The sequence below is a fragment of the Capricornis sumatraensis genome, chromosome 4 (assembly GCF_032405125.1).
Source record: "Capricornis sumatraensis isolate serow.1 chromosome 4, serow.2, whole genome shotgun sequence".
NCBI lineage: Eukaryota > Metazoa > Chordata > Mammalia > Artiodactyla > Bovidae > Capricornis > Capricornis sumatraensis.
In genome coordinates, this window is record NC_091072.1 from 118,346,887 (window position 1) to 118,368,207 (window position 21,321).

The following is a 21,321-nucleotide window of genomic DNA, read 5'->3' on the forward strand; positions in this document are numbered from 1 at the left end:
TTGGCAATTTGATCACTGGTTTCTCTGCCTTTTCTAAAACCTGCTTGAACATCTGGAAGTTCACGGTTCACATACTGTTGAAGCCTGGCTTGGAGAATTTTGAGCATTACTTTACTAGTGTGTGAGATGAGTGCAATTGTGTGGTAATTTGAGGATTCTTTGGCATTGCCTTTCTTTGGGATTGGAATGAAAACTGACCTTTTCTAGTCCAGTGCCCACTGCTAAGTTTTCCAAATGTGCCGGCATATTGAGTGCAGCACTTTCACAGCATCATCTTTCAGGATTTGAAACAGCTCCAGTGGAATTCCATCACCTCCATCAGCTTTGTTTGTAGTGATGCGTCCTAAAGCCCACTTGAGTTCACATTCTAGGATGCCTGGCTCTGGGTGAGTGATCATACCATTGTGATTATCTGGATTGTGAAGATCTTTTCTGTCCAGTTCTTCTGTGTACGCTTGCCACCTCTTCTTCATATCTTCTGCTTCTGTAAGGTCCATACAATTTTTGTCCTTTATTGAGCCCATCTTTGCATGAAATGTTCCCTTGGTATCTCTAATTTTCATGAAGATATCTCTAGTTTTTCCGTTCTGTTGTTTTCCTCTATTTCTTTGCACTGATCACTGAGGAAAGCTTTCTCTCTTTTTTTAATTTATTTATTTTAATTGGAGGCTAATTACTTTACAATATTGTATTAAGGAAGTCTTTCTTACTTCTTCTTGCTATTCTTTGGAACTCTGCATTCAAATGCTTATATCTTTCCTTTTCTCCTTTGCTTTTCGCTTCTCTCCTTTTCACATCTATTTGTAAGGCCTCCCCAGACAGCCATTTTTCTTTTTTGTGTTTCTTTTTCTTGGGGATGGTCTTGATCCCTGTCTCCTGTACAATGTCACAAACCTCTGTCCATAGTTCTTTAGGCACTCTATCACATCTACATCCTTAAATCTATTTTTCACTTCCACTGTATAATCATAAGGGATTTGATTTAGGTCATACTTGAATGGCCTAGTGGTTTTCCCTACTTTCTTCAATATAAGTCTGAATTTGGCAATAAGGGTTCCTGATCTGAGCCACAGTCAGCTCCTGGTCTTGTTTTTGCTGGCTGTATAGAGCTACTACATCTTTGGCTGCAAAGAATATAATCAGTCTGATTTCAGTGTTGACCATCTGGTGATGTCCTGTGTAGAGTCTTCTCTTGTGTTGTTGGAAGAGGGTGTTTGCTGTGACCAGTGTGTTCTCTTCGCAAAACTCTATTAGCCTTTGCCCTGCTTCATTCTGTACTCCAAGGCCAAATTTGCCTGTTACTCCAGGTGTTTCTTGATTTCCTACTTTTGCATTCCAGTCCCCTGCAATGAAAAGGACATCTTTTCTGGTGTTAGTTCTCTAAGGTCTTGGAACACAAAGTGATGTTGTTGTCAGAATTTTCTGACATATCCCAAAGGAAGTCCAGCTTGGTTCTTATCTTTAGGGAACATAACTTTGATCCCATCTCTTCACAACAAGTTTTTTTTAAGTTAGCATTAATTGAGCACCTGCTCTGTGTCAGCCATCATGGGAAGCACTTTGCATGCATGATCTCAGTTTTCTCCACAATAAAATTGAACAGATGAAGAAACTAAGGCCAAAAGTAGTTCAGTAACTTGTCGTAGGTCACATAACCCGCCCCTTCCTTATGGGTTTCAACTCTTCTCAACCTGAGGCTGTTTACTGCCAGCAAATGACATGGAAGAAACATTCTTGATGGGATCTTGAGAAGGAAGAACCTCGATCCAAACCTTAGGATCCTGCCTGGAGGAGGTGTGTCTGCCAGGAGGAAGCTAGCCTGGGGAGATCTTCCCAAGGGATCTGGGTAAAATTCCTGGCACACTTGTGTGGTTTACCTGGACAGTTTGGCCTCAGCCACAAAACTCTCCCAGGCATTGTCTTCAGTGAGCAGGAACGGCAGTTCTTCCCTGTTTACTCTCTCTGGGAAATACTCAGTGACAACGTCAGTAAAGTTTTGGCTCTCTACACAGAAAAAAAAGGAAAAAGATTACAAGAAATTATGGTGGAACATAAATGGTATTGAGTTTAAAGTGGCTCAGCAGTAAAGAATCTGCCTGCAATTCAGGAGACACATGAGACGCGGGTTCCATCCCTGGGTAGGAGTATCCCCTGGAGGAGGAACTGGAAGCCCACTGCAGTATTCTTGCCTGGAGAATCCCATGGAAAGAGGAGCCTGACAGGCTACAGTCCATGAGGTTGCAAAGTCTGGACACGACTGAGTGACTGAGCAAACAAGAGCACACACAAACTGGCTCAAGTTCACCTTCCTGAGCAAAATCAACTGGGGTACTGTTCATGGATTCACCTGGGGTTACAGGTAGTCCGTTCCCCTGCCCCTAATTCATAAGTTGAAATCCTGATGCCTCCTTCCCCCTGCAATGACTGTATTAGGAGATAAGGCCTTTAAGGCAGTAATTAGGTAAAAAGAGACCATATGTTCAGAGTCCTAATCCAGTATGATTGGTGCCCTTATTAGAAGAGTCATCGGATTTCTTTCTCTCTCTACCCCCCCCCCCCACCCCGAGCAGGAAGGCTTCTAAATTTTTCTCTTTTCCCTGCATCACTAAGGGAGAAAGGAATCTTGAACTTGCCTGGAGTGAACCCGCACAAGTAACTCTGTATTGATTGGTTGGGGGTGGGGGGGTGGGTGGGGGAAACAATGGAGTACCTGGGTGTCCTCAGGGGTGCTTGAGGTCCATAGGACCAGTATCTGCCTAAGGCAGTCACACCTGGTAAGCAGGTGCTTATATATGGGAGCACTGGGAAAACGCCCTAACACAACATGGGGCAGGGGGGATGCTAAAGAGAGGGAGAGGTTTCCACCTGAAACTAACACATTCCAGGTAGAGGGGACAGCAGTACACTGCCAGGACCTACTGTGCGGCAGGCACTGGCCCAGGCCACGGACACGCGTGGTATTTCACCCTCATGAACACATAGGGAAACACTACTTCCATTTTGCAGGTGAGGTCAGTTAAGGAGCTCCAGGTCACACAGGTGGGGTGTGGCAAAGGCCAGTCTGAGGTTTAGCTCAGGGTCCGCTGACCCTCGCAGAGCAGCTGGGTGCCCAGCAGGGCAAAAGCTGGAGGAAGCAGCCTCTGCGGTGATGTCCCAGGGCCTGCGAGCAGGAGGAGGCTGAGACCAAGGGAGAGGGCAGGAGAAGCTCCGGATGCTGGGAGGCCACCTCCCCTGCCCCTCCTGGCCTTGGGGACTCCCCCTGCTGCCCCCTCCCGGTCCTGCCCGCACTTCTGAGTCAGTTGCTAATGACAGTGGGAGAGGAAGTGGGCGCCTTAACTGATGCTCTCTTGAGAGAACAAACCCTATTTCCTCTTAGGTTCCCCGGAAAAGAGTCACCAGGGGCAGAGGAAACAGGGTTGGCCCTCTCTGGTAGACTTTCCTGAGTTACTAAGACTCTGGACTTCCTATAAAAGTCCTCCCAAATAGACCTATTGTCAGGTGAAAATAAGTTGAGGTAGAAAAGAGCAGTGTGCTCTCAGCCCTTCCTGTGAACTCTGTATCCATCCAAATGGCCTGATCACCCATGCTGGGCCACTGGGACCAAAGTCACTGGTGTCATTGTTGCCTTCATGGACAAGACTACAGACATCACCAACTCAATGGACATGAGTTTGAGCAAGCTCCAGGAGTTGGTGATGGACAGGGAAGCCAGGCGTGCTGCAATCCATGGGACTGCAAAGAGTTAGACACACGACTGATTGACTGAACGGAGCTGAACTGAGACTACAAGGGTTGTAGGTGACATGCTCAGAATGGCTAAGCGGTGGACTTAGGGCCCTCTCCCAGGGACCACGGGAGCAGAGCAGGGGCTTTCCCGGGGGTTTCTCAGATGAAGTGTTGCCAGGATTGGGCGTTGAAAGATGAGCATAACTTTGCCACGTGGTAGGAGCAGGTGTTTCTGGAAGAAAGATCTGAGGGAGGAAGTGCCTAGAACCTGCATGAGTATGCCCCTCAGCAGCCCGAGTATGACCAGTATGCAGTGAGCAGCTGGTATCTTCTGGGACTGTGCCAAGTGCTGGCAGTAAAGGTGAGTAAGGCAGGCAGGCTGGAGAGTGAGGGTGGATGGAGGGGGTGGAGGGGCTGGAAAGAAGGCCATGGAGCAGACGGAGCACTATTGGCAAAGGACCTCACAGTCTGGATTCAGTCGGCTGATATGGGTTTGTAGCTTCTCTGTGTGTTGGGGACATTCACCTTTATCTTCTCTAAGTATTGCAGACATTGTCTCCAGATCTCTTGCATTTTGATTTGGTTTACGGAGTCCTTAGCAATTTCTAATTTTTAAGAGGTCATTGGTTTCTGGGACTTGTGTCTTGGTGAGACAGTTTTCCTCAAGTTAGCAGTATTTTTCCAGTGTGTTTTCATTGCTTCCAGTATGTTTGTAGATTTTTGTTCATTCTGGTTTACCTTTAGGTCCCTTTAGGGTTCACTAATGGATTAGAGCTTTTTGTTTCTTCTTCTTCCTCCTTTTATCTGCCTTCTACCTTCTCCCTCTTTCCTTTTCTCTCCTCCTCCTCTCCTGCTCTCCCAGACTCCCTACCTTCCTTCCTGCCTGTCTGCTGCTTTATCTCCTTAAAGCAGGATTTACTTAACAGGTACCTACTGCAATCAAAAAGGAATACACTGTTTTTTCCTGCCTTTAAAGGACCCTCTAGTGCAGTAAGGCATTATTCAGATTTTAGCAGGAGCCCATGTCTTTCCACAATTCTCTCTTCCTCTTTCTTCTGCTGTAAAAATATCATGGCTAGAGTAAGGAGACATGAGGAAATACAGATGTTTCCTGCCACCTGAAAGTACAGTATTCCTGCGAAAGCTTTCCTAAACCAAGATGGCCTAGTGTGAAGAAGATATAGGCCTCACTTCACAGTTTACTGGAGAGGGTGACCTTTTGGAAAGCAAGGGACGCCCATAAATGGAAACGCTCAGAAATCTGATGGCACTCTGTGTCAGAAAGAGCTCTTATCAAAACAGAAAAGGAAAAGAAATGGAATCACCCAACTGCAGGTAAAAGTGGTGTGCTGCTGTGTTTTCACGAAGCTGGTTGCTTCATGTCCCAGTAACGGGTCCCACACCTCGTATTCTAGCCAGGCTGTGCCCGGGAGGGTGGAGGGAGCCCCAGCGGCCCTGGAGCAGGAGGAGCAGCAGAGAAGAGACAGGGCCCCTGCCCGGTGCTGGGAGCTGCAGAAACTCCGCACAAACAGACCTGCAACCAGGAAAGTGCAAATTTCCAGGTGAGACTGGAGAGGAACTGGGGGAGACAGCAGGGGGAGGAGGCTTTGGAGAGGGAACTCTAAATACAGGTAACATTTCACCTGGTGAGGCAGGTGGGGAAAGGCCTTGCAGGGGGAGGGGCAGCCTGAGTGAAGGCCTGGAGGCTGGGGGGGAACCAGAGTCCAGGCAGCTGGGAGTCAACCAGGCCCCGTGGAGTCAGGAGGGTGCGGAAGATAGGAGTAGGAGCATCAGGAGGGCCTGGCGATGGGCTAAGGACTCTGCACTTGATCCTGCCCTAACCCCTCCTTTCCCTGCCCAAGGCGGATAACTTGCAGCCACTTGGACAAGACGTTTGGTGAGAATCTCTGCCCACATGGAGGGGAGGCCTCTGCATCTGGCCATATAGTTGGGTGGGGAGTCTTTTCAGGGTTCTCCTCTCTCCCACTGATAGGCTTTTCGGGGAGTGACCAATCAGAGGCTAACAGAGGAGGATGCCCTGGATATTAATGCAGCAGCAGAAGCACTGTCCGGCATCCACACCCAGCTGAGGCCCCAGACAAAGGGCAGGACCAGGACAAGAATGGCAGGGAAGGACAGAAGGACGAGGTGGAGGGTCCAAATGCATTTTCAAGTGTTTGGCATCATCCAGGATCAGCCCTTTCTGCCCACGCTCTCCTCCTCTCTCTGCCTTGTCTCTTGGTCCTTGTGTTTCCCATTTTCAATTGGCTTCCCTGGCTCCTGGGGTCCTACAGTTTCGAGGCAGAGATGGAGGCAGGGGACCTGCCAGCTCTCCTCTCCCACGTGCCTGGAGACGGGCCTGTCTGTGTAAATTCTCTCCCATCCACACAGTCAGTGGCCACAGCCTCGTCACCAGGCATACTCCCTAGTTATCAAGCTGATGGTTACTATTCTTGAGGGAAACCCTGGGCATTGCAGAGGGAAGGTGATAGATTCTAGGATCAGGGCTCAGGTGAGGGGGTTTGGGGGAAACTCTAAGGAAGTTGGGTCACTCTAGACTGGGTGCTGTAGAGAATGGCAGGGGCAGTTTTACCCATGATTGTCTCAGTAACTCCATCTACTGAGAGGGGAAACCAGAGCAAGGATAAAGGTGCAAAAGGTAAATAAAAAGCAGTCATAATTTTCAGCCGAGGGAGGGAGTGTGAAGACTCTGGGTTCCTGTCGCCGCCATCCCTGCTCTTTATTTATTATTGTTGTTAGCAGAAAAGTGACAAGAAGCCGGGCATGGGATCTTGAGCCCAGAGAGTGGGGTGGGATCCAGTTCTCCATGAACAAGGTTTCTGACTTTGGGCAAATCACAGAACGTCTATGCTTCAGCTTCCTTAGCTGTAAACAAGGATACAGTGGTACAGACTTCTGGTTATCAGAACAATATGGATTATAATTTACAAAGTCTTAGAGTAAATCAGAAATACAAGCCACTCTCACAAGTAGCTGTTACTGTAACTATAAGGACCTTAACTATCATTTCAGTCAGGTCTCAGCAAGAATACTAAATAAGTACTCTTTTGCCTTCTTAAAATACTGCCTAAGTGTAATTAACATGCTTTCCTTTCTCATCTCCCAACACAAGATAGTCACAACCAGAATCAAAAGAACTTCTCTCTATATAAAGATCTGCTATTTAAAAAAAATAACAGAGATAAGACAAAGGATGGACACCATCACCTATGATATGTGTGAATGTAAATTTGTACAGTTTCTTTGCATAACAAAGTAGCTTAAGTAGGAAAAAATGTTAGGTGTTGATACCCTTGGATCCAGTCATTCTACTTCTAGAAACAGCTTAATGAAAGAATTTTCAATGGAGGCAAAGTTTTATGCAAGAAGACTGTTCTTTGCACTACTATTTACATAAAGAATTAAAAACAGCCCGAAGTCCAACAATCAGGAGTGGACAGCAAAGATGACACCAATCAGGGCCTCAGCTGACCAGGGCAGGGCTGCGGGGATTGGAGTGGGGCTGGTGGGACTCCAGAAAAAAGGTTTGTGGGATAAAGGCTATTGCAGAAGTGAGGAAGATGTGGGCCGTGGGAGCTATAGCACCAGGGACTTTATCAAGGCAGAGACTCGAGCACAGAGTGCATGACAACATTTTGCAATAAAAAGAGTCATTTTCCGATTAACGTGCATCCACAAAGAGACATTTTTGTACATTAAAGCAAGTAGAGAATAGTCATCACCAACCTGGGATTTGGATCAGAAAGACTTGGGTTCAAGGCTGGGCTCCAGCAGAAATGTGAAAACTTGGACTGACCTAAGTTTAGGTGAGTCAGGAGCCTGCACGTCATAGACAGTGGATCAATATCACCTATAACCAATTAGTAACACAAGCGTTCCCAGCCTCATGTAATTTCCAGAGTATCCCTTCCTACCTGTTCTGCTGTCTCTGGTGTTATTGCTCCTGTAACTTCGCAGATGGCTCTCTCCTGTCTGATTATCCTCCCTTGTACCCCAGCAGGAGAGCAGAACCCTGGCTGGGGAGGATGGCGGGAGGATGAATAACTTTCCTTAACAAGTGCTCTGCAGAGCCCAGGGGACAGAACCACGCGGGGCTAAGTCCCCGGTGGCCCTGGTGGCCGTCCCAGGGGAAACCACCCAGGACCTCACCCCTCGCTGCCGCCTCAGCCACCGCTCACGCGTGATCAAGCCCACAATCTGTTTTCTCTTCCCCAAGGGTGAAACGACACCTTCTTCCAGCCTGACACAGACCGGTGAGCTGAAGGGACATCTCTGAGACCCTGCTGCTGCCACCTGAGCTCAGAAGATCCCAAGGACTGCTTGGGTAGTCAGCCACCTCGTCTCTAGCAGGTTCCTACTTGTGACCCAGAATGGAGGGTTCTGGCTCCAGGCCCAATTAACCTGCCGAGTAATCAAGAACTGAGTAAGGCGTGGATGAGCATCCCCCAGAGAGGCAAGGGGAAGTCCCCTAACACTTGGCGGTCTGTCCCCACAGCCTCTTTCCTGGTCCTCTCCTCAGGAAGCCACAGACAAGATGCTAACTTCCTCCCCCTGCCTCCTGATCCCCCGCCAATGACTCAGAAGTGAGGCCAGGACAGCCCATGGAGGGGGCAGGCACAACAGAACAAGTCCCCAAGGCCAGTCGGGACAGGGAGAGGAGGTCCCCTGGAGCTTCTCCTGCCCTCTCCCTTGGTCCAAGCCCCCTTCTGCTCCCAGACCCTGGGGTGTCAACACAGAGGCTGTTTCCTCCACCTCTCACCCTGCTGCCCACCCAGCTGCTCTGTGAGGGTCAACAGAGTCTAAACTGAACCCCAATCTGGCCTTTGTTGAGTCCCACACCTGAGTGACCTGGAGCACCTTACCTGACCAAACCTGTAAGATGAGAAGAATATTGCTCTATGTTGTGTGAGGACCAAATATAATGTGTGTCCGTGGCCTGAGCCAGGGCCTGCCACATAGTAGGGCCTGCCTAGTGCCGTGCTGTCCCCTCTACGTGGAATGTGTTAGTTCCAAGTAGAAACCTCTCCCCTTCTCTAGACTCCCCTCTCCCCTTCTCTAGAATCCCCTCTCTCCAGTGCTGTGCTAGGGCACCTGCCCAGGGCTCCCATATATAAACACCTGATTACCAGGTGACTGCCTCAGGCAGGAACTAGTTCTATTGTTCTCAAATGCCCATGCAGACACCCAGTTCAGTTCAGTCACTCAGTCGTGTCCGACTCTTTGTGACCCCATGAATCGCAGCATGCCAGGCCTCCCTGTCCATCACCAACTCCTGGAGTTCATCCAAACTCATGTCCATCGAGTTGGTGATGCCATCCAGCCATCTCTTCCTGGTATTCCCCTTCTCCTCCTGCCCCCAATCCCTCCCAGCATCAGAGTCTTTTCCAGTGAGTCAACTCTTCACATGAGGTGGCCAAAGTATTGGAGTTTCAACTTCAGCATCAGTCCTTCCAAAGAACAGCCAGGACTGATCTTTAGGGTGGACTGGTTGGATCTCCCTGCAGAACAAGGGACTCTCGAGAGTCTTCTCCAACACCGCAGTTCAAAAGCATCAATTCTTAATTGCTTAGCTTTCTTCACAGTTCAACTCTCACATCCATACATGACTACTGGAAAAACCATAACCTTGACTAGACAGAACTTTGTTGGCAAAATAATGTCTCTGCTTTTGAATATGCTATCTAGGTTGGTTATAACTTTCCTTCCAAGGAGTAGATGTCTTTTAATTTTATGGCTACCATTACCATCTACAGTGATTTTTGGAGCCCCCCAAAATAAAGTCTGGCACTGTTTCCACTGTTTCTCCATCTATTTCACATGAAGAGATGGGACCAGATGCCATGATCTTTGTTTTCTGAATGTTGAGCTTTAAGTCAGCTTTTACACTCTCCACTTTTACTTTCATCAAGAGGCTTTTTAGTTCCTCTTCACTTTCTGTCATAAGGGTGGTGTCATCTGCATATCTGAGATTATTGATATTTCTCCCAGCAATCTTGATTCTAGCTTGTGCTTCTTCCAGCCCAGTGTTTCTCATGATGTACTCTGCATATAAGTTATGTAAGCAGGGTGACAATATATAGCCTTGATGTACTCCTTTTCCTATTTGGAACCAGTCTGTTGTTCCATGTCCAGTTCTAACTGTTGCTTCCTTACCTGCATATAGGTTTCTCAAGAGGCAGGTCAGGTGGTCTGGTGTTCCCATCTCTTTCAGAATTTTCCACAGTTTATTGTGATCCACACAGTCAACGGCTTTGGCATAGTCAATAGAGCAGAAATAGATGTGTTTCTGGAACTTTCTTGTTTTTTCGATGATCCAGTGGATATTAGCAATTTGATCTCTGGTTCCTCTGCCTTTCCAAAACCAGCTTGAACATCTGGAAGTTCATGGTTCACATATTGTTGAAGCCTGGCTTGGAGACTTTTGAGCATTACTTTACCAGTGTGTGAGATGAGTGCAATTGTGTGGTAATTTGAGGATTCTTTGGCATTGCCTTTCTTTGGGATTGGAATGAAAACTGACCTTTTCCAGTCCTGCGCCCACTGCTGAGTTTTCCAAATGTGCTGGCATATTGAGTGCAGCACTTTCATAGCATCATATTTCAGGATTTGAAATAGCTCCACTGGAATTCCATCACCTCCACTAGCTTTGTTCGTAGTGATGCTTTCTAAGGCCCACTTGACTTCACATTCCAGGATGTCTGGCTCTAGGTGAGTGATCACACCATCCTGATTATCTGGATCATGAAGATCTTTTTTGTACAGTTCTTCTGAGTATTCCTGCCATGTCTTCCTGATATCTTTTGCTTCTGTTCAGTCCATACCATTTCTGTCCTTTATCGAGCCCATCTTTGCATAAAGTGTTCCCTTGGTATCTCTAATTTTCTCAAAGAGATCTCTAGTCTTTCCCACTCTGTTGTTTTCCTCTATTTCTTTGCATTGATCACTGAGGAAGGCTTTCTTATCTCTCCTTGCTATTCTTTGGAACTCTGCATTCAGATGCTTATATCTTTCCTTTTCTCCTTTGCTTCTCACTTCTCTTCTTTTCACAACTATTTGTAAGGCCTCCTCAGACAGTCATTTTGCTTTTTTGCATTTCTTTTCCATGGGGATGGTCTTGATCCCTGTCTCCTGTACAGTGTCACGAACCTCCATCCATAGTTCATCAGGCAGTCTATCAGATCTAGTCCCTTAAATCTTTTTCTCACTTCCACTGTATAATCATAGGGATTTGATTAGGTGGCTTAGACGCTAAAGCGTCTGCCGCAATGCGGGAGACCTGGGTTCAATCCCTGGGTCGGGAAGATCTTCTGGAGAAGGAAATGGCAACCTACTCCAGTATTCTTGCCTGGAGAATCCCATGGACAGAGAAGCCTGGTAGGCTACAGTCCATGGGGTCGCAAAGAGTCGGACATGACTGAGCGATTTCACTTCACTTCTGAATGGTCTAGTGGTTTTCCCTACTTTCTTCAATTTAAGTCTGAATTTGGCAATAAGGAGTTCATTATCTGAGCCACAGTCAGCTCCTGGTCTTGTTTTGCTGACTGTATAGAGCTTCTCCATCTTCGGCTACAAAGAATATACTCAGTCTGATTTCGGTGTTGACCATCTGGTGATGTCCATGTGTAGAGTCTTCTCTTGTGTTGTTGAAAGGAGTGTTTGCTATGACCAGTGCGTTCTCTTGGCAAAACTCTATTAGTCTTACCCTGCTTCATTGTGTACCTCAACACCAAATTTGTCTGTTACTCCAGGTGTTTCTTGACTTCCTACTTTTGCATTCCAGTCCCCTATAATGAAAAGGACATCATTTTTGGGTGTTAGTTCTAAAAGGTCTTGTAGGTCTTCACAGAACTGTTCAACTTCAGCTTCTTCCACATTACTGATTGGGGCATAGACTTGGATAACTGTGATATCGAATGGTTTGCCTTGGAAACAAACAGAGATCATTCTGTCATTTTTGAGACTGCATCCAAGGACTGCATTTCAGACTCTTGTTGACTATGAAGGCTACTCCATTTCTTCTGAGGGATTCTTGCCCGCAGTAGTAGCTAAAATGGTCATCTGAGTTAAATTCACCCATTCCAGTCCATTTTAGTACACTGATTCCTAGAATGTCGATGTTCACTCTACCATCTCCTGTTTGACCACTTCCAATTTGCCTTGATTCATGGACCTAACATTCCAGGTTCCTATGCAATATTACTCTTTACAGCATTGCACCTTGCATCTATCACCAATCACATCCACAGCTGGTTATTGTTTTTGCTTTGGCTCCATCCCTTCATTCTTTCTGGAGTTATTTCTCCACTGATCTCCAGTAGCACATTGGGCACCTGCCAACCTGGGGAGTTCCTCTTTCAGTATCCTATGAGTTTGCCTTTTCATACTGTTCATGGTGTTCTCAAGGCAAGAATACTGAAGTGGTTTGCCATTCCCTTCTCCAGTGGACCACCACATTCTGTCAGACCTCTTTACCATGACCTGTCCATCTTGAGTGGCCCCACTCGGCATGGTTTAGTTTCACTGAGTCAGACAAGGCTGTCGTCGGTGTGATCAGATTGGCTATTTTTCTGTGATTATGGTTTCAGTGTGTCTGTTCTCTGATGACCTCTCACAACACCTACCGTCTTACTTGGGTTTTTCTTACTTTGGACTTGGGGTATCTCTTCACGGCTGCTGCAGCAAAGCTTAGCCGCTGCTCCTTACCTTGGGCGAGTTGCCCCTCCTGATCTTGAACATGCAGTAGCTCCTCTCAGCCCTCCTGCCGGGCAGCCGCCACTCCTTGGATGTGAGGTAGCTCCTCTCAGCCACTCTTTCTGCGCTGTCTGTCGCAGCCACTGCGCTTCCGGAGTGGGTAGCCTTTCCCTTCTCCAGGGGATCTTCCCAACCCAGGGATCGAACCCAGGTCTCCTGCATTGCAGGCAGATTCTTTGCCAGCTGAGCCACAAGGGAAGCCCTAAGTAAGTGTTACTTGCTCAGTCGTGCCCAACTCTTTGTGACCCCATGGACTGCAGCCCACCAGGTTCCTCTGTCCACGAGATTTTCCAGGCAAGGATACTGGAGTGGGTTGCCAGTTCCTTCTGCAGGGAATCTTCCCAACCCAGGGATCTTCCCAACCCAGGGATCGAACTCGGGTCTCCTGTAATACTGGCAGATTCTTTACCAACTGAGCTACAAGGGAAGCCCACAGAAACCCAGGTGCTCAGTTATTTCCTCCACCCACAGCACCCTAAGCAGTCAACACACAGATCTAGTGCTGTGGGTTCCCTCCATGTGAGCCCTGAGTTCACTTCGCCCTTAGTGATGCATGAGAAAAAGGAAACCTAAGAACACTTAGTACTTCAGGGAAGAGAGAGAGAGGAAGAGAGAGAGAGGAAGAAATCTGACGTCTCTTCATTTAATAAGGACGCTGATATTACTGAATTAAGGGCCCACACTGAAGGCCTCATTTCACCTAATTACTGCCTTGAAGCCCCCTATCTTCTAATACAGTAATTGCAGAGTGGGTGGGTCTGGGTGTTAACTTATGAATTGGGGCTGGTGCATACAGTCCACCTGAGACCCCAGAGAAATCCATCAACAACCTACCAGATGAATGCTGCTCAGAAAGGTGAACTTTAACCACTTATACTCGATACCATTTACATCACACCATAGTGTATTCGAATCTTCAATTTTTATTTTTCATCTAGAGAGCCAAAGCTTTGTTGAGGATGCCATTGACTATTTCCAGAAAAGTGTGAGTTGGGAACACCTGCAATACCTGCTCACGGAAGACAAACCCTGGGAAAATTTTGTGACCAAGGCCAATTTGTCCAGGTAATGATTCAGGTACACCAGGAATGTCACCAACATGCCCCCACTGGCTAGTTTCCTCCAGGCAAGATCCTATGGTTGGGGTCGAGGATGTTCCTCCTCAAGATCCTATGTGGAATGTTTCCTCCGTGTTATTTGTTGGCATTGAATGACGTTGGGTAGAGAAGAGACGAAACCTGCAAGGAAGGGCAGGTCATATGACCTTGGACAAGTTATTAAACTACTCTCTGCTTCATCCTCTGTTAAGTTTATTGTGAGGACTCTGAGAAAATGCATGCAAGCGCTTTTCATGATTGCTGACACAGAGTAGGTGCTCAATCAATGTTAATTTTAAAATAAGCTTGTTGGAAAGAATCAGGGACCGTCTTCCTGGAGATGAGAACCAAGAAGGACTACCTTTGGGTCAATTTGGAAAATCCTGACCCAAACACCATTTTGTGTTCCTGGGATTCTGGCTAAATCTCTTTCACTCCCCATCTTAGGAATTATACCAACACTGCATGTTCCTGCTGGCCAATAAGGCAGAGAGGCTGGAGGGGAACTGGTTGAACCTGGTGGGATTCTGGATCTAGCCCTGCCCAACTCTGGGCCTGTGGGTTTAAGACTTTGAGTCTCAGATTTGTTATGTGTTATGTGTCCAGTGGGAATAGCAATTCAGTCTATGGATTGTAGTGATGGCCTCAGAGTGAACTGCAGTGGCAGAGGTGGGGAACCAAGGGCAATCATCTCGTCCAAAGGCCCAGGGAGACCTGCACCAGAGTCAGACCTAGGGGTCAGGGTGGAGCAGAGGGTCCAGGCTGGAGGACGAGTAGGCGGGCTTGGGCAGCAGGGCCAGGACTAGAGTGGGGAGAGGAGGCCCCGAGGACACGGACCTGAAGGTGCTGTGACCCTAGCAGAGGTCCTTGGAGTGGGAGAGGGGGACATTTCTTCCCTTCCTGACGGGATCCCCTCAAGCTGGGCGAGAGGGCCCTGGGTGACTGTGTCCTCCACACCCTGCCTGGGACCTGGATTCTCACTCCATCTGGGACCCTCTTATAATCTACATGGAGCCATCCTGACAGTGGACGGCTGTGTGGCTCAGGGAGCCCTCCAGGGTCACAGTGAGTGGCTGTATGGGTGTCATTTGAGGGATTCTGAGGAGCCTCGCGCGTCCCCACCCAAGAGGAAGACACTTCCTCCACCAGCTGTGCAAGTGCCGGTCTCTTCAGGCTCAGCCGTTCAGATGGGCATTTCCTCAAGTCTCTTGAATCTTCAGAGGTTCCATAAAGTTGCACACAGCCTTGGGGTGCAGGCTCATGAAGCTGTCACAAATTAACATGTGACCCCTTGAGGACAGGGGTGCTGGGTGCTGGCTCAGGAGTCAGTGAGGTGGGCTGGAGGGCCCATGGGGAACAGGGCGCACAGCTCATCTCCTGCTTCCCAGTCAATATGGGCAGTGGACAGACCCAGTGTCCTTCTGCTCTGAAGGCCAATGGTATCAGGCTTGGGTGACAGCAGATGCCAGGCAAAATGATCATTAAGGGTCCTTCTAGCTGAGTTTTGATTAAAAAAATAAAATAAAATTCTAGACGCACAGTTAGCCCATCTGAAAAGTATGAGGGCACAGTCCCAGGACTGTCCTTACATTTCCCATCAAGGGCAAATTTGGGGGATCCCACAACCACCCTCAGATTCTAGAACTCCATAGAAGCATGCACAGACTCACTTAAAGCTTCAGGATCCCAGTTATGGTTTATTACAGGGAAGGATGCAGTTTCCCACCAGCCACAGGGCAGAGTCTGGGCAGGTTTCACACACACAGCTTCCATTGTCCCCAGGATGCATTACTGTCCTGGATTCAGTGGGGCAGGACACACGGAGCACTGCCCGCCAGGGACGCTCACCCTGTTTAACAGCACATTACCCTGGCCTGTCATCTCCAGCCCCTCCCAGAGCTCAGATTACTGGCCTAGCGTCCAGCTCCTCCAGAGGTCAGAAGTGATACCACGTGACCCAGAGGCCCACCACATGTCAACTTGTCAGACTGTCCAGTGGCCAAAGTCCCAGGCAGACGAGGACATTCCTATCAGCCAGAATATTCTTGGTGCCTAGGGACCACATCCTAGCAGCCAAGAGCAAAGAAAAAGAGGACTCCTCACTATACACTAAGGTCCTTGAATGAAGGGTTTTCTGCTCTAATCCCAATTCTTTGTTTATCTGTGAAGTTCCCATTTTACACACATTTTGGAAGTGATGGTATCGGTCTGCCTTTTTAGGTGTCTTTATCAAATATCTCTCTTAAGTTAAACGTCTCCTAAGATGACCTTTGCTTATTTATTCCATGATTCAATAAGTACATGAAGCACTAACAATATCCAAATGAGGGTTTACCGTTGGAAAAATGCTTACGATAGTAAAATCCTTCTGATTTACCATAAAATCTTGGGGTTTATGCAGGATAGAGCCTGTTGAGCCTGTTTCATAGACAAGCAAACTCTTTCTAAGACTTTAATGTTCATTGTTACAGGGAAGAGGCGGATGGACTCAGTGAACATCTGATCAAGCTGCTGCCAATCTTGGACGGGAAGGACCAAGACAGGTCCCAAAAATACCAGTAGGAAAAGGAGAGGTTTTTGAAGGAGTTTCCTCAGGTAAAACAGGAGCTGAAGGAGAACATAAAAAAGCTGCGTGAGCTCGCAGACAAAGTTGACAAGGTGCACAGGGACTGCACCATCTCCAATGTGGTGGCCTCCTCCACTGGCGTTGCTTCTGGCACCCTGAGCATCCTTGGCCTGGGTCTGGCACCCTGTACAGCAGGCCTCAGTCTGGGACTCTCAGCCACTGGATTAGGGCTGGGAGCAGCAGCTTCTGTAACAAGTTTGTCCACCATGGTGGTGGAAACTGTAAACACGTCATCAGCAGAAACCCAGGCCAAGGATGGTTGGCCACAGCAAAATCCACAAAATTTCTTAAAGAAGTTCAAGACTTTGCGAAGGATATTCAAGCCATCAAGGTGGCCAGACGCAACCCTCAATTAGTAGCCACTGCTCAGTGCCACATAGCCACTGGGCGACTCTCTGTCCAAAATACCCAGCAGGTGACAAGAAATTTCAGAGGCACAGCTCTGGCAGCAACTAGAGCAGCCTGCATCGGGAGAGGAGTCCTCTCAGGTATATTCATAGGGCTGGACGTGTACTCCCTGGTGAAAAATGCACAGGAATTGCAGGAGGGGGCAAAGACACCATCGGCTGAGAACATGAGGCAGAAAGCCCAGGAGCTGGACAAGGAGTTGGAGGAGCTCACCTGGATCTATGAGAGTCTGCAATAGGGCCCGGCTGGGCCACCCTAGAGCAATGCAGGGACCAGGGACGTGTGCAGGGTCAAGGGAAAAAACCACTTATTTTGGACTGATGAAGACACTGAGGGAAGAATAAGGGAGAGACAGGGAGACTAGCAATGAGAGGCCAGGAGTAGGGGAGCTTTGAAAATGGGAGAAAGCCAGAGAGTTAGGATTGTAGAGATCCTGCACAAGTAGCAGGGGCTCCTCTGTCGCCCTCCCCAGGGTCTGATATTCCAGCAGGAAGGGTTTCCCCCTGGTGATGGTCTCTAGCCCTACTTCTCCAGCATCAACTCACATTTGAACCCAATAGGGAGTGACTTGTTTGTTTCCATGTTTTATTAAAGTATAGTTGATTTACAATATTGTATTAGCTTCAGGTGTGTAGCAAAGTGATTCCATTATATGTGTATCTATCTACATATTTATCCTTTTGAAATTTTTTATCAGTTCTTCAGTTCTGTTCAGTTAGTCGTTCAGTCATGTCCGACTTTTTGCGACCCCATGGACTGCAGCAGGACAGGCCTCCCTGTCCATCACCAACTCCCAGAGTTTACCCAAACTCATGTCCATTGAGTCGGTGATGCCATCCAACCAGCTCATCCTCTGTCATCCCCTTCTCCTTCCATTTCCAATCTTTTCCAGCATCAGGGTCTTTTCAAATGAGTCAGCTTTTCGCATCCAGTGGTCAAATTATTGAAGTTTCAGCTTCAGCATCAGTCCTTCCAATGAATATTCCCAACTGATTTCCTTTAGGATGGACTGGTTGGATCTCCTTGCTGTCCAAGGGACTCTCAAGAGTCTTCTCCAACACCACAGTTCAGAAGCATCGATACCTCAGCGCTCAGCCTTCTTTATGGTCCAACTCTCACAACCAAACATGACTACTGGAAAAATCATAGCTTTGACTATAGGGGACTTTGTCAGCAAAGTGATGTCTCTGATTTTTAATACGCTGTCTAGGTTGGTCATAACTTTTCTTCAAGGAAGCAAATGTCTTTTAATTTCATGGCTGCAGTCACCATCCACAGTGATTTTGGAGCCCAAGAAAATGAAGACTGTCACTGCTTCCATTTTATCCCCATCAAGGAGGGCTGCATGATGCCAAAATCTCCCCCGACTCATGGAAGACAGAGAGATGGGGACACAGCAGAGTGGGTCCCAGAGTGTTTGTGAAGGAAGAGTTCAGGCAGCTTTCCCCCTGAGGTGGGGCTGTTCCAGAAGTGAGTTGACACTTGATGTCAGTACACAGAGGGTCCCCATCGGCCCCACCAGACTCAGCTCTCTGTGGCCCCTAGGGACTCGGGCCTCTGAGCTCGCTTCTTTGGACAAGAGGTAATTGATGTTTATGACTCATCTCAAGCTGACGGGGAGCATTTATGGAAGGAAAGTACATTTTTTAGACTACTGGAAGGTTGAAGGATTTCTCTTCCTCTAAGGAAATGGCATAGTCCAGAAAACAGACCGACCTGCCAGTTTCCCCACTTGGGGGCAAGTCCGAGCCTTAGTTTTCCCAGGTGACACTGAGATAGTATAGGTCCCATCACAGGCCTGGGGTGGCTCGCACGGTGTTGAGTGTGAAAGTGTTTACAGACTGTAAAGGAAGCTGGGCCCCACAGCCAGACCAGAACTGGACTGGACATCCTGTGGGAGGGGAGGTTTAGGAATGTCCTGCTCAAGTCTCCAAGTCTCAGCATAGTATAGCAGATTTCAGGTAAACCTCATGTTTTGCCACAGTTCTCTCTTCCTCTTTCTCCTCTGATAAAAATATCATGGCTGGCATAAGGAGACATGAAAAATGCAGGTTTTCCTGCTACCTGAGAGAACAGTCTTCATACAAAAGCTTTCTTAAACCAAGATCGTGGAGAGCATAGACCATGTAGCTCTCAATCCTGTTTTACTGGCAGAGGATGACCTTCTGGAAAAGCATGGGATGCCCATCAATGGAAATGCTCAGAAATCTGATGGCACTCTCTATCAGAAAGAGCTTGTATGAAGACAGACAAGGAAAACAAATGGAATTACTCACCTGCAGGTGAAAGAGGTGTAGTGCTATGTCTTTGAGAATCTGGTTGATATATGCCCCAGTAACAGGTCCCACACCTCGTACTTTAGCCAGGCTGTGGCCAGGAGGGTCGAGGGAGCCCCAGACACCCTGGAGCAGCAGGAGCAGCAGAGAAGAGACAGGGGCCCCGCCTGGTGCTGGGAGCTGCAGAAACTCCACACAAACAGACCACAGGCAGGAAAGTGCAAGATTCCAGGGGAGACTGGAAGGAAAACAGAGGAAGACAGCAGGCGGAGGAAGCTTTTGAGATGGGCCTCCAGGGACAAGTAACATTTCACCTGGTGAGGCAGGTGGGGAAAGGCCTTGGAGGGGCAGCCTGAGTGAAGGCCTGGAGGCTGGGGGCAAACCAGAGTCCAGGCAGCTGGGAGTCCTCCAGGCCCCTGGTCCAGGCCCCGTGGAGTCAGGAGGGTGTGGAAGACAGGAGTAGGAGCATTGGGAGGGCCTGGTGATGGGCTAAGGACTTTGAATTTGACACTGCCTTTACCCCTGCTGTCCCTCCCCATACAGTATGAGCTGTACCACGTGGAGGAAGAGGTTTGGTAGAATCTCTGTCTGCCCACGTGGAGGCAAGGGCTTTGTGTCTGGCCATGCAGTTGGGCAGGGACAGGCTTCTCTAGGATCCTCCCCTCTCCCACTGACAGCCTTTCCAGGAAGTGACCAGTCAGAGGCTAACAGAGGAGGACACCCAGATAGGAATCCACCAGAACAGAGAACCATCCAGCATTCACACCCAGCTGAAGCCCCAGACAAGGGTCAGGACCAGGACAAGAATGGCAGGGAAGGACAGAAGATAAGTCAAGTGGCATGACGCATTTAGAAGTGTTTGGCATCATCCAGGATCCAGCCCTGTCTGCCCGAGCCCACCTCTTCTCTCTGCCTTGACCCTTCATCTTCATGTTTTGTGATTGCAACTGGATGCCTTGGCTCCTGGGCTCCTGCAGCTCTAGGCAGAAAAGGAGGTAGGAGACCAGTGAGCTCTCCTCTCTCACCTGCTTGGAGGTGGGTCTGCCTCTGTGAATTCACTCCCACCCACATGGTCAGTGCCTCCAGCCTCCACCACTGGGCACACTCCTTAGTGAGCAACCTGATGGCTACTCTTCCTGAGGGACAGCCCTGGGGATCGGAGAGAGAAGTTGTTACAAAGAAAGATGCTAGGATAGGGCTCAGGTGAGTGGATTTGAAGGATACTCTAAGGAAATGGGGCCACTCTAGGTTGGGTGCTGCAGAGAATTGGGGTCAGTTCTACCAGTGTGATTCTCAGTAACTCCCTGTATGGAGACCAGAGTGAGGATAAAGGTGTGATTGGTAAAGAAGGAGCAGTGTTGCTTTTCAGCTAAGGGAGGAGGTGTGGTGCTGGTGAGGGCACAATGACGGGTGTTTGCTGTCTCCTTCGATCCTGCTCTCAGGGTGACCCTGTGTGAGGCTGGAGTTCTGTGAGAGCCTTTAAACCCGAAAGGAGGAGAGCATCGCCCTGTTGTGATACTAGACCAGCCTCAGGATGTCAGGGCTTGTTCTTTCTTTCTCAATCCTTCATAAACATTCATGTAAATAAACAGAAACATACTAAAGACTTCAAGACTTCTCTTCTTTTTAAACTTAATTAACAATGAAATATTTCCCACTATACTTACTCTTCTTGGCAACATAGAAAGAAAAGAAAGATACCGACTCAGTCGTGTCCAGCTCTTTGTGACCCCATGGACTGTAGCCCACAGGGCTCCTCTGCCCACTGGATTTCCCAGGCAAGAATACTGGAGTGGGCTTCCATTTCCTTCTCCAGGGGATCTTCCCAACCCCAGGACTGAACCCACGTCTCTTGAGTCTTGCGTCACCTGCATCACCACTAGCACACTTTTAAACCTTTGTGTCTCCCTTTCTGACCACACTTTATTTAAAGTCCTCTCCATGTAACATTATTTTGAACTCATGGCCTTTCACAGACTCAGCTTGGCCCAATGAAACATCCTTATAGTAATCATTATCTTTTATTATTGCTGTTTATGTGAGTGCCCCTTCTGACCTCTTCTCTGATCATCTTCAAGAGCATCCTTGTCTTTGCAGGAGCAGAGATGCCAGCCTGTGGGATTCACCTCCCCTGCAAGGGGTCTTCCTTCCTATGAGTGGATGGAAGCCCATGGGTGCCCATGTGGGTGGGCAAGATGCTGCTGGACAGTGTGTCTGTTTAGAGTTACTGTTCATTCTGACTATTCTGGTTTAACCCCAGTTATCATCCCTACTTAGAGAATTTAGAGGGCTTCCTTAGTGGCTCAGAAGGTAAACAATCTGCTCACAGTGCAGGAGACCTGGTTCCATCCCTGGGTTGGGAAGATCTCCTGGAGGAGGTAATGCCCACCAGTATTCTCACCTGGAGAATTTCCTC

The 21,321-nt window shown here is 48.2% G+C and overlaps 2 pseudogenes; both read left to right on the plus strand.

Moving 5' to 3' along the window:
• LOC138078716 (apolipoprotein L2-like) overlaps window positions 1–21,321 on the plus strand; it is a 113,830-nt pseudogene that overhangs the window by 8,492 nt on the left and 84,017 nt on the right.
• Window positions 8,072–20,546, plus strand: LOC138078081 (apolipoprotein L3-like; annotated as a pseudogene).